At 40.2% G+C, this 13,350-nt stretch overlaps 1 long non-coding RNA gene across 1 annotated transcript; it reads left to right on the top strand.

Annotated features, from left to right (window-relative positions):
• Window positions 1–7,404: 7,404 nt before the first annotated feature.
• LOC123806181 lies at window positions 7,405–12,917 on the top strand. Its single transcript, XR_006783438.1, has 3 exons — window positions 7,405–7,584; window positions 7,975–8,032; window positions 12,858–12,917. It is a non-coding gene; the product is annotated as an uncharacterized LOC123806181 (long non-coding RNA).
• Window positions 12,918–13,350: the final 433 nt, after the last annotated feature.

The raw sequence follows: 13,350 nt of genomic DNA, 5'->3' as shown, positions 1-13,350 counted from the left end.
TTTCTTTAGAGGCAAAAATGTGAGAAACACTGGTCAGTTGCTTTTTGTATACACCCCACCGGCACCCTGCCAACCAGGGATCAAACTCACACACTACATTAAGGTTACAGTTAGGGCTGGTTTATGAAGAGAGTTTAGGATAGGCATAGGTTTAAAGTTAGTGTTCGAATTTGAGTGAGTATAGACTTTGTTTAGTTTTATGTTTCAAATTATGCTTAGGGTTAGGTGAAAGTTAGGTGTAGTGTCAGAGTTAAGGAAGCCTTAAAATGAGGATGAGTGCAAGGGTGAGTTCTAGGGATAAAAGTAGTGTGAGAGTGAGTGATAGGATTCGGGTTATTGTGTAGTTTAAGGTCCGGTTTAGGATTAGAATTAGGTTTAGTGTTTGAGTTAGGATTAGCTTTAGGATTTAGGGATAAAATAGTCATCAGAATTAAAGCTAGAATTACAGATATAGTTGGTAAGAGTTTGGGTTAGGGTTAAATTTATGTTAGGTTTAGATTTAGGACAAGATATATGATTAGAATTGGTGACACTTTTAAGGTTAGAGTTAGGGTTTTAATTAGGGTAGATTTTCAGATACTTTAAGTTCATGTTTAGAGTGAGGGTGAGAATTAGCATTAGTGTTAGGGATAGGGTTAGTGTGAGGCTTAGGTAGATGATAAGGGTAAGGGCACTGGAGAGGGTTAATGTTTGGTTTAGGGTTAGCTTATGGGTGAAGGTGAGACACAGAGTAAGCATGAGCTTTATTTTTGGGGGTTAGAGTTAGTGTGAAGGTCAAAGTGAGGGTTAGCGTTTGGTTTAGGGTAAGTATAAATTTAGGGTTAGGCTTAGAGGGAAAGTGGGGGTAAAAGTGAAAGTTAGGGTTAAATTTAGGTTAGAGTTTGTGTTTGGTTTCAGTTTATGGTTAATGTTTGGGTTGAAGTTAGTGTAAGCATTAGGGTTTAAGTTAAGTTTAGGTTTCAAGTTAGTGTTGGAGTTTGAGTTAGGGTTAAGATTGGGGTCAGGCTGAGTGTGAGTGTGATGTTTAGGGTTAGATTCAGTGTTTGACTTGCAGTAAGGGTTAAGGTTAGGGTTAGGGATAGTGTAAGGTTTTGGTTAAGGCTGGGGGGAGGGTTGTATTAGTGTGGGTTAGTGTAGTGTGAGGGTTAAGGTGAAAGTGAGAGTTAGGTCTGGTGTTAAGATTAAGATTAAAGATTGGGTTGGAGGTACGGATAGTAGTAGTAAAATGTGGGGTTCATATTAGGGTCAGTGTTATAATATAATGAGGGTGAGCTTAGGTTAGTAATAGGGTTTGGGTTATGCTTCAAATCAGGTCTGGCTTTGGCTTTAGGGTGTATATTAGAAATAATATATGTGCTAGGAGTAGAGTGAGTTTCAGGTGAAAGGTAAATTAAGGGTTAGACTTAGAGTTAGGGATAGATTTGGTTTACTGTTACTGTTGAAGTTATGGTTAGAGTTCTGGCTAAAAGTAAGAATTAGAGTTATGGTAAGTACTTGGGTGAGTATGAGGGTAAGGTTTTAAACAAAGTCTTGTGTTATAGTTAGAATTAGGCTTATGTTAGATATGAGGGTGAGGCTTTGGATTAGGCTTTTAGTGAAGTAGTGTGTTGGTGAGGTGGAGGATGAAGGTTTGGTTACATTAGGTTTAGAGTTAGGGTGCAGTTTAGGTATATAAGTAGGGTTAGGATTTAGGTTGGGGTTACATTTACATTTTAGGTTAAGGTTACTGTTGGGGTTAGTTCTATGTTTGGGTTTAGTGTGAGAATTAGTGTGAGACTTTGATATTGATGTTAGGATTTGGGTGAGGAAGAATGTAATATTTAGGGTTAAAGTTATAAATTGGTTTAATGTCAGGTTTTGCATTAGTTAATGTTTAGGGAAAGCAAAAGTTAAGGTTAGGATTAGGGTTTTAATTCATGTTAGCATTTATATTATAGTTAAGATACAGTAAGGGTTGGGTTTTATGGTTGGGTTTGGAGTTAAGTTTAGTTTTAGAACTTGGATTATAATTTAAATTACAGATGGGCTTAAAATAAGTTTAGGTCTATCGTAAGGTGAAGTGCCAGTGTAAGTTTAGGTTACTTTTAAGATCAGTCTTAGGGCTAACACAAGAACTAGGGTTAGAGGTAGGGACCGTGTGATTGTCTGTGTAAGGCAGGGTGAGGGTGAATGAAGTAGAGGGTGAGGAGGAGAGTTTGGTTAATGAAAGGTGAGCCTGAGGGTAAGGGTAAGAATGAGGGTTACAGTTAGGGTCAAATTTGAAATTTAGTTTCAGGTCCGTTTAGGTTTAGGGTAGGAGTTTCAGTTTGTGGTAGTGGTTAGCATTAGAGTGTGAGGTTTGGTTTGAAGTTAAGTGTCATGATTAGTGTTACCTTTAGGGTTAGCATTAGGATTAGGTTTAGGGTAAAGTTAGGGTGTGAGTGAGGCTGAGTTTGGAGGTGATTGTGAACTTGCATGATAAGATCAAGTTGTGAATTATGGTTAACATTAGGTTTACAGCTAAGCTTCAGCTTAAAGTTAAATTTAGGATTAGAATTTGTGTTAGATTTCAGTTTAGGTTGGGGTGAGTTTGAGGATGAATATTAGGTTGAAGGTGAGTGTTAGAGTTATAATTAGATTCTGTGTTAAAGTTGGAATTAGGATGAGAATAAAAATAAGTTTGAGATAAAAAATAAAAAGTTGTATAAATCAGTGAATTCGTCAGTGTCCATAGATCTGTGTAATCAGCACTCATCAAAGAATACAATATTAGCAGCATCCCAACACCTCCTCTGGCCACTCTAAGCAATATATTCTTTGAAATAGTGACCAATATCCAACTAGAGAGTAATGGTACCTGTTTTTGGAATATTTATAATAATTATGTATATTGGTCCAGTCTCCATTTTTACACATTATAACATCTACTCATGATTACTGTGTAGGGTTTTAGTTCAAAATCCTCACTGCTGTAGTGTTTCCTTTTATTAATATACCATAATTTCTTTATCCATTTTTGCATTGAGAAAATTTTGGGATAACCTGTCTATAGCAAATGATGTTCCTATGAACATTGAAGTACTTGTGTCTGCTTAATGCAGTACTTTTTAAAATTGGGTTTATGCTCAGTGGATTGAGTGTCAGCTTGTGAACCAAAGGTCATGGGTTCATTTCCTGATCAGGGCACATGCCTGGGTTGCCCATGGGGGCCAGGTCCCCAAGTGGGGGCATGTGAGACAGAACCATTTAATGTTTCTCTCCCTCTCTTTCTTCCCCACTTCCCCTCTCTGTGGAAATAAAATAAATAAAACTTTAATTAAAAAGAACAGGTTCAAGACTTCTTAAAATGGAAAAAAACAATTCTGAAAACCTTGAAAGTGACTTTTAATATATCAGGATTTAATTTGCACTCTGATAATGACATTGACCATTTTTTCATGTCTACTAACCATGTACATTCTATTTGGAGAAGTGTCTAATCAGCTTCCTCATCAATGTTTTTAAATTGGATTGCTTGTTTTTGGTGTTCAGTATTCTACATTGTTTACAAACTTTGGATATCAATACTTTGTGAGATATGTTGGTGAATTTCATTACTTTTCACTTGCCACCATTGTGATTTTATCATGGGCTATTTTACCTAGTCACCTTGGGGACATTCAGTCACTGAGGGAATGAGGAATAAAATGTGAGGGAGGGGAAAGCTGGCTGGCTTCCCCTCCTCCCCCAGAGGCGTCCCATTTCTATGCAAAACTCTAGATTATTTCTCATCGAAGAGTCTAGTGGTCTCTTACTCATGTGCCTCTTCCCATTTTTTTTTTTTTGGTGGATATTGTGCCCAGACGGAATGAGAACATGGGTGCACACCTGCCTTTTGTCCTGTAACTTAGTCTACACCTGCATGCCATGTAGGGAAGTGATCCAGGTGACAGAATACGTGAGGTTGGGGACCGAAGCAGAGTGGTAGGGAAGAATCATGCAAGGATCCCCACAAATGTGGCCCTCATCTCTTCTTGCTTCTTTACCCCCAAATCTACTGTGACCATGCCCTCATATATTGTGTCTACTCTATCATAGTCCATGAGAGGCAGTTTGGTGTACAAGGAAGCAGATGGGAGTTTGTCACCACAGGCCTAGTGGGAGTAAGCCACACTTCATTTTTATTACTGTGTTTTTAAGCACAACACTTGCTTTTCAAAAAAAATAAAAAGATTACTTTAAAGCTGTTTTCTTTAGCCATTGCAGAAGCTTTTTAATTTGATGAGCTTCCATTTGTTTATTCTTTCCTTTATGTCCCTTCCTCTAGGGGCCATATTGGTTAAAATTTTGCTGCATGGAATGTCCGAGATTTTCCTGCCTATATTCTCCTCTAGGACTTTTATGGTGTCATGACTTATTTTAAGTCTTTTATCTACCTTGAATTTATTTTTGTGTATGGTGTGAGTTGGTAATCAAGTTTCATTTTTTTGCATGTAGCTGTCCAGATATCCCAACACCATTTGTTGAAGAAGCTACTTTTACTCCATTTTATGCTTCTGCCCACTTTGTCAAATATTAATTGACCATAGACACTTTGATTTATTTCTGGGCTCTCTATTCTGTTCCATTGGTCTATGTGTGTGTTCTTATGCCAGTACCAGGCTGTTTTGATTACAGTGACCTTGTAATAGACTGTGGTATCAGGTATTGGATTCCTCCTACTTTGTTCTTCTTTCTCAAAATTGTTGCAGCTATTCTGGATCATTTATGGTTCCATACACATTTTTGAAATGTTTGTTCTATATCTGTAAAATATGTCATTGGTACTTTAATAGGGATTGTGTTGAATCTATAAATTGCTTTGGGTAGTATGGACATTTTGATAATGTTAATGCTTCCAATCCATGAGCATGGTACATGTTTCCATTTGTTTGTATTTTCCTTAATTTCTTTCTTCATTGCTGTGTAGTTTTCTGAGTACAGGTCTTTTACATCCTAGAGCAAAGGACATAAAGTATAGAATAAACAAATGGAAACTCTTCAAATTAAAAAGTTTCTTCATGGCTAAAGAAAACAGCATTAAAATGAAAAGAGAACCAAATTATATGGAAAAACATATTTGTTAATGATACCTTGGACAAGAGTTTCATCTCCAAAATATATAAAGAATTCACACAACTCCAAGAAGGCAAACAACCCAATTAAAAAATGGGCAAAAGTATTGAACAGACACTTCTCCAAGAGGGACCTACAGAGGGCCCAGAGAAATATGAAAAGATGCTCAGCATCTCTAGCCATCAAAGAGATGAAAATTAAAACCACAGCGAGATACCACTTCACACTGGTGAGAATGGCCATCATAAACAAATCAACAAACAATGAATGTTGAAGAGGATGTGAAGAAAAGGGTACCATAACACACTGTTGATAGGAAAGCAGACTGGTGCAGCCACTGTGGAAAACAGTTCAGACTTACCTCAGAAAACTAAAAATGGAACTGCCTTTTGACCTGGCAATTCTATTGCTAGGATTACATCATAAGAGCCCTGAAACACCAATCCAAAACAACCCATCCACCCCAATGTTCATAGCAGCACAATTTACAAAGCCAAGTGTTGGAAGCAACCTAAATGCCCACCAGTAAATGAATGGATCAAAAAATTATAGTACATTTACACATTGGAATGCTATGCAGCAGAAGGAAAGAAGGAGCTGTTACCTTTTGGGTAGCATGGATAGAAGTGGAGAACATCATGCTAGATGTAATAAGCCTGACACTGGGGCACAAATACCATATGATCTCACCTTTAAGTGGAACCTAATCAACAAAGCAAGCAAGCAAGCAAGCAAAATATAACCAGAGACATTGAAACTAAGAAGAGTCTGACAGTAACCAGAGGGGAGGTGAGAGGGGATGATGGGGTGAGGGGGGATAGGGTTTTCAGGAACAACTATAAAGGACAAATGGACAAAACTAAGGGGGTTGGAATTAGGGGAGAGTGGTGGGGATGGTGGGGTGGGATGGAGAGAGTGGTGGGGGTAAATGCAAACAACTGTAATTAAACAACAATAAAGTTATTTTAAAAAGAAATATATATATATTACACATTTACTGATTTTGAAGACAAAACTGAAGAAAGAGAAACAGATAGTGAAAGAGAAACATCAATTTGCTGTTCCACTTATTTAGGCATTCTTTGGTCAATTTTTGTATGTCTTTTGCTCTGACTGGATCAAACCTGCAACTTTGGTGTACAGGGATGATGCTATAACCAATGGAGCTACCCAGACAGGGTTGGATTGATGAATTGTTTTAAGTTCATGGAACATTTCATCATTTATTTACCTTAACTCCAACACACACATATAATCCCTTCATTGCCCTCATGCTGTTTGTTATTGCTGTTGTTAAGGTAAGTAATGCTGAAATCCACAACCAACTGACATTATACCAAAGTTCTCTGCATCCATCCACTTGTCATCTTTGGGTTTTGTTGTGATATATGCAGACAGACTTCTCTTAAACTTGTACGCAGTCAGGTTTATTGATTAGTACCCGCTTGGCTTCCAGAGTTTGTGTTTATTCCCTGGAAAGATCTTCTTCTGCAGGAAATGATAGATTTAGGATGAGATGGGGGAAACCAAAGACAAGAGAGGAAATCAAGTGGGGATGAAGGAGGAGGATATGAGACCCTATACTTTCTGCAGTGAGGACTACATGCACTATACAGATTATGTTTCTTTGAGATGTAGACTTAAAAATCTATATGGATGTTTTGTTTTTAGGAGATCCATACAAGGATTCTTTATTTTATTTTTTTTTACTTTACTTTAAAATCTGTATGGTTTATTAATGTAAATACATGGAAGTAAATGCATTATTTAAATTAATGAATTTAAATACATTCAATATTTAAATAAACTCAATATTTTAAAAAGGATACAGTAAAATAAAAACGATTAAAAAGTTCATCCCTTATAGTCCCGTGAATACTTGCCTCATGTAGGTTTTACAGTCCTCAGGCACAGAAATTTTCCTAGGTCCTCCTGGGATCCCGAAAACGCCTGGGGTCTCACTGGGAAGCTTGGTCCTGCATGCTTCAGACTTCAGGGAGCTGTTTCAAATCCCTGATGCCCCGCGAGTCCCCTGTTTTGACTGATGCCACCCTAGAGATGAAGATTGTCCAAGTCCTGCTTCCGTTGTCAGGGTCGCAAGGAGCTTGCCCGGAGCTCCAGGTGGACACCCACCCCACCGCACGCTGTGGGCTGAGACCTGGGATCCCAGGTGTGTGGGGAAGAGATTGGTCCTCTGGGAAGGCATTGGGGACAGAAATTTTCCCTTCCCGTGATCCGGGTGCCTCCTGCGGATATTGGGGCAGTTGCCCGGCGCGCCCTGGCGGCTGTTTATATGTCGTTCCGTCCTTCTGGGACCCCGAAGGAGGCGATGTGGCCTCGGGGCAGGCGGTGGACTTCCAGCCGGCTGCCTGTGCTGGTGGCGGGATGGTGCCGGCCAAGCCTGGGCGTCGGTGCTCAGCCTGTTCCCTGGAGACTGGACCTGCAGGACTCTTGAGGGACTGGCTGCCCCCGCGTACAGCTGCCCCTGGTCGGGTTGAGCAGCACTTACAGGTACTGCCCCTCCTCCTTCGGTGGAGTGACTGCGTGAGCGAGAAGTTCCGCTGTGGAGAACTAGAGGGTGGTGGCTCCCACCCGCTCCGGAGGAGGTGCAGACTTACTCGGGGCATTAGGGATGGCGGGACAGGACGCCGTGCACCGCCCGCCTTTGCCTTCGGGGTCCGGCCGGCTGTGCACCGCGCCTCTGGGGAATTTTTCGAAGTCCCGCTGTGGTGCTGTGCAGAGACAGGCCCCCGCCCCAGGCCGCCAGTGGCCGCCTGCGGACCACCGGGCCCTCCCGCCTGTGCGCCTGGGAGGCGTTCGCTTTTTAGGTGTTTGCTTTTTAGGTGTTCTTTTTAAATTTATTTTTATTTCTTTATTTTTGCAAACTTTGAATGGCCACAGGCAAGTGAGGATGGAGGCAGCATGTTCAGCAGTAGAGCCTGCAAGACCCTGTAACCAGGTAAGCACCTGCTATGGCTGATCCAATAAAGCCATCCAAATCTATATGAAATATATTCTCTAACACCAGCTTTTCAGAGAAGCAAACTGAGGCTCAGAGAGATGGAGGGTGAACCCCAGGACACAATCTAGAAACGGGCAGAGTCACTATATGCCAAGGAATTGGCCAGAGCTCACCTAAGTAACTCACTGATCAAGAATAGCTGGGTGCTGATGAATGTCAGAAAAGTGAAAATGTAGGTAGTTGTATAAACAATGTTTCTCCACATTGTTTGGTACCATGGACAGTATGGGCACTTCTGCATTATGCCTTTTGGAGAGCCCTCAATGTGCAAGCCTCATCCACCGGCTAGCTGATACCATTTTCACAATCTGTGTTACAGAAAGGGACAGACTCTAAGCCACATCACAATGAACAACCAGAAGAATAAACATCTAGAGCTCACCAGCAACACCCAGCCTTTCAGGGGCATGTTTGGAAAACCACCTGAAACAAGATGAAAAAAATCTAAGCTATAAATGTATAATGTGAATTTAGTGGTGGGGAAAATTATTCCCTTCTAGGCATTTGTATTAGCTGAAGAACAACATACCTTCTTTTATGATTAGTCTGTATTAAGAGCATTTCTCCAGTAAGTCCATGACAAACAACATGATTATAGAAATAAGAAAAGAAAGGCTTAGAGATGATAGAAATAAGAAAAGAGAGGCCTGGAGATTTAACATGGCTTCCCAAGGAACTACAGGCTAGAACTAAATACACCTTAAAGTCTGGATGAACCACATTTTGTTTAAGCTCTGAGATTTGCTCTGTCTCTGAAATAGAGGGAAAAATCAGGAGAATGTCTTTCCTTCCTAATCTGGAGACAGTGCACAAGAACAACACTTCTTGAGTTCAAATCAAGATACCATTTGTTTTACTTTAAACTGAGTTTTGATATATTCATTAGGGAGATTCCAGACTTATAAAAGTGCCAAATACTTTAAGGTTCCAGGAAGAGAGATAGCCCATTCCAAGAAACAAATCTGTAGGGTGACTGAGGAAGGAAAAGTAAATTCTGCTGGCAAAATTAATTTTGCTGGTAAACATCTGATAAAAGAATGATAAATTTGTGTCAGGTTGGACTGAAGAAAGCAGGCACCATCATAGAGAGCTCATGACAATGTGACAGCTGCAGCATATTCTGTTTGGAATCAGGCTGTAGCTAAAAATATGAAAATATCTCACATGCATGTCTTTCTAACAGCACCTCCATCTGAATGAATGTACTTAGCTGATTCAGACTCTGAATTTCCTCTGAATTTCTGGTATTACTTTGGGGGGCTCAGGGACCTGCCTTGCAGGTGCATCAGGGTGGCACCCTTCCTGTCTTGCCTGCTGCTTCCTCTGCTTCTTTCTCTTCCATCTCTATCCTAGAGGACCTGCAGTACACAGCCTGCGCTAGGGACTCTGGTGCCTGCCACCCAGGGTTTTCGGCATCATAAATTGGAGAGGGGATTCTCTGGCTGCCTGGGCAACAACCCAAGGTACCAAGGTTGACCAGTTGGCTGAGCCTGGACTTAGACCTGTGCCCACAGCACCCATATTAACCAGCAGATCGTCCCCTACTTGCCAACTTGCTCACTTAACACTCTGCACACTGGCAGGTAATTGTTTCTCAATGTGGAGGGGGATGGAAGGCAGAGGCATTGTGTGGGGTAGGGCCACAGGGAGTAAATGTTAACACTTTTTAATTTTTCTGAATATGGCTGTTACAACAGCCTATTACATTCAGATGTACAATACAGTGGTTTACCCTTTACCTTGTTTACAATGCAGTCACCCCACAAAGTCTGTTCAGTTCTTCTCACCATGCAAACAGTTGACATTATCAATGTATACCTCTCTATGAAGAGAGAAAACATGTGACCATGCATCATGTCATCATCATTGCAGTGATTACCATTCCTATTACTATCGTTTGTGGATGTTTTGCAGAGGCATCGGCTACTACAAAACAAAGTGACCTTAGTCAAGTGTCTCTGTCCAAAAACGATGCCTACTTGACCTAGGATGATGCAGAGAGGGGGCATGCTTACCCTCAAGTATATTTCTTATTTCTTAAGACCTTATTTATTTATTTGTAGAGAGAGGGAAAAGGAGAGAGAAAGAGGAGTGAAACATCAATGTGTGGTTGCCTCTCACATGCCCCAAACTGGGGACCTGGCCTGCTACCCATGCTTGGGCTCTAACTGGGAATTAAACCTGCGACTCTATGGTTTTCAGACCAACACTCAATCCACTGAGCCAGATCATCCAGGGCTCTTCCAGGAAATTTCTAAAGGTCCAGGAACACTCTGCAGGTATAGGGAGTGGGAGCCCTGTGTGACATTTCTAAGTTCACCAAATGGCCCTGCATTGGCACTGTAGAAATATAGGGGAAGATTCATTACTTGACATGGTGAACATCCTCAACCCAGAAGCATTGGAACCGAAAAGGAAGGTAGAAAATACAGAGATAAGAGTGGAAGAGAGAATGAAGTATCCAAATCTCCCTTCCACTGCCATGATACTAGAGGAGGCCTCTCTGCTGAGATGCTGTAGGGCTAAGTAAGAACCCCAGTAGTCAGTCCCTGCCTGACTGGAGGCCACACTTTTCACTTCCAGAACAAAAATGTCGACCACATGGCTGGGGTGAGAGTGGGAGGAGATGATCAGGAATGAGGATGGAGGCAGGCAGGGAAATGGCACAGGGAAGGAGGGGATGGGACTCTCCAGGCATGGCAGTAAGTGGAAGGCAGGGTAGAGATTTGTGGTAAGTAGTCATAACAGCCATTGTCATTGATTTCATTTATTCATGTCATTTAGAAATGGCACATAGAAGTATCTTAAATATAAATTTCTTCCATGTATATGAAAAATGAGGTCACATCACTTTCAGAATCTTGATGCCTGAGACCTGCAGAGGTGTAAATTAGTGATTTCTTCCCACTCCTCTATATGCCTTTGATTTTAATTTCTGCCAAATGCCAGTGGTGGTATGGTGACTGTTCCTTGTTTAACTCCACACAGGTTATTTTTGTGCGTTCAGGGGAGAGAAAACATAAACTACAACAACAACAAAACACTCAGAATAACACTCATGCCCAGTGTCATTAGCTAAGTAGTTCCTCTGGCATTTTTTCTTTCCCTCCCTTTCTTGTCCTCCCCTCCCACCCCACTCCATCCTGTCCTAGCCCACTTCACACCACACTACCATTACCACCACCACTCTCCACAGCCCAGGACTCCAGACCATCCAATCTGCTGTCTACATCTAGAATTTAATGATTCTGGCTATTTCATGGGAATGGAATCATACTGTTTGTTTTCTGTGATGACTGGGCTCATTTCATATGGAACAAGTTTATCCCTACTCATAAACATTTGAGCAAGCATCAGTGCTTCATTCCTTTGTGTGACTTCAAAATTTCCCATCAGAAGACTTACATATTAAATAAATACTTGATCAAGTTTCCCACATGTTACCAAATATGAGACCAAGTCTTAGAAACTGTAAGAATCTCTAATGTGCTTCTCTGGGGTGTCTTCTCTGAAGGTCTCCCATGAGTCAGGGTAGGCTTCGGCCAGAATACCAGGGTTCTAACACTGGAGTTTTTTGACACATGTGATCTCAGATTTTGTGATATTAAAAAAATTAGGTGTCTAGAAAAACATTTTAAGAACAGAGGCAGATCTGGTATAAGACAGGTGGGGCTGGCATCAGTTGGAAGGCAGAAAGATGTGAGTGGGACTGTGGTCAGTTGGAATTCTGGAAAAGTTGGGTTAGAATGGCTTCAGTTTAAGTGTATTTTGTATATTGTTTAAGAGAGTGTTTAGGTCTCTTTTTAGCATGTACCTGTTCTGTTTTCTCAAGACCACTTGTAGAGAAGACTGTCATTACTCCAGTGTTTATTTTTGCTTCCTCTGTCATACATTACTTGTCCACAAAAGTGAGGATTTATTTCCGGGATTCCTATTTATTTCCATTTATCTTTGTGGGGGTTTTTTTTCAGGAGAAAATACCATGCTGTTTTTTAAATTATGTTTTTGTAGTGTGGTTTGAGATCTGGGATTATAATCTCTCCAATTTAGATCCTCTTTTTAAAGATCGTTTTGACTATGGGAGGCTTTTTTGGTTCCATGTAAACCTTAGAATTATTTGTTCCTGTTCTGAGAAGGAGAAAATTGTCATTTTGATAGAAATTGCATTATATCTCCAAATTACTTTGAAAAGTATAATTGTTAGTAAACAATTTACCCTTACCAATTTATGAGTGTATATTACCCTTCTATTTTTATGTGTGTCCTCAACTTTTTTCTGTCGAGTCATACTTTTGATACTACCTCACCTCTTTGGTCTCTCACCTCTTTGACTTTATTAATTTCTAGACATTTAATTATTTCCTTTCAGTTGTAACTAGGATGATTTTATTTATTCCTTCTTCAGATTTTTGTTATTAGTGTATAGACATGTGACACATTTCTGTATATTATGTTTGCATTTTGATACCAGCCTGAATTTGTTTCATTAATTCTATTCATTTCCTGTTTTGTTGGATTCCTTTGGGTTTCTCTATGTAGTCTGATGTCATCTGCAAACAGTGTCAGTTTTACTTTGATTTGAATGCCTTTTACTTTCTTTTAAAATGTGTATGTTGTGGGTAGAAATTCTAGTACTCTGCTGAATGATAGTGGAGTGAGTGGGCATTCTTTTCTTTTTCCTCATCTTGAAGGGAAAGCTTTTTTTTCTACAATTGAGAGTGATAATAGTTGTTTATTCTTTCCTTTGTGTCCCCTGCTATAGGATTTAAAAGACCTGTACTCAGAAAACTACACAACACTGAAGAAAGAAATTAAGAACGACACAAACAAATGGAAGCATGTACCATGCTCATGGATTGGAAGAATTAACATCATCAAAATAGCCATACTACCCAAAGTACCAATGACATATTTCACAGATACAGAACCAAGATTTCCAAAATTTATATGGAACCATTAATGACCCTGAATGGCTACAACAATTGTGAGAAAGAAGAACAAAGTAGTAGGGATCACAGTACCTGATATAACACTGTATTATAAGGCCACTGTAATCAGAACAGCCTTGTACTGTCAGAAGAACAGAAACATAGACCAATGGAACAGAATAGAGAGCTCAGAAATAAATCAAAGTCTCTTTGGTTAATTAATATTTGACAAAGGGGACAAAAGCATAAAATGGAGTAAAAGTAGCCTCTTGAACAAATGGTGTTGAGAGATCTGGACAGCTACATGCAAAAAAGTGAACTGTATCA

The sequence above is a fragment of the Phyllostomus hastatus genome, unplaced genomic scaffold (genome assembly GCF_019186645.2).
Source record: "Phyllostomus hastatus isolate PE091 unplaced genomic scaffold, TTU_PhHast_1.1 phas_contig_150, whole genome shotgun sequence".
NCBI classification, from domain to species: domain Eukaryota; kingdom Metazoa; phylum Chordata; class Mammalia; order Chiroptera; family Phyllostomidae; genus Phyllostomus; species Phyllostomus hastatus.
Note: the sequence above shows the minus strand (reverse complement) of the source record. Positions and strands in the feature narration are given on the sequence as shown.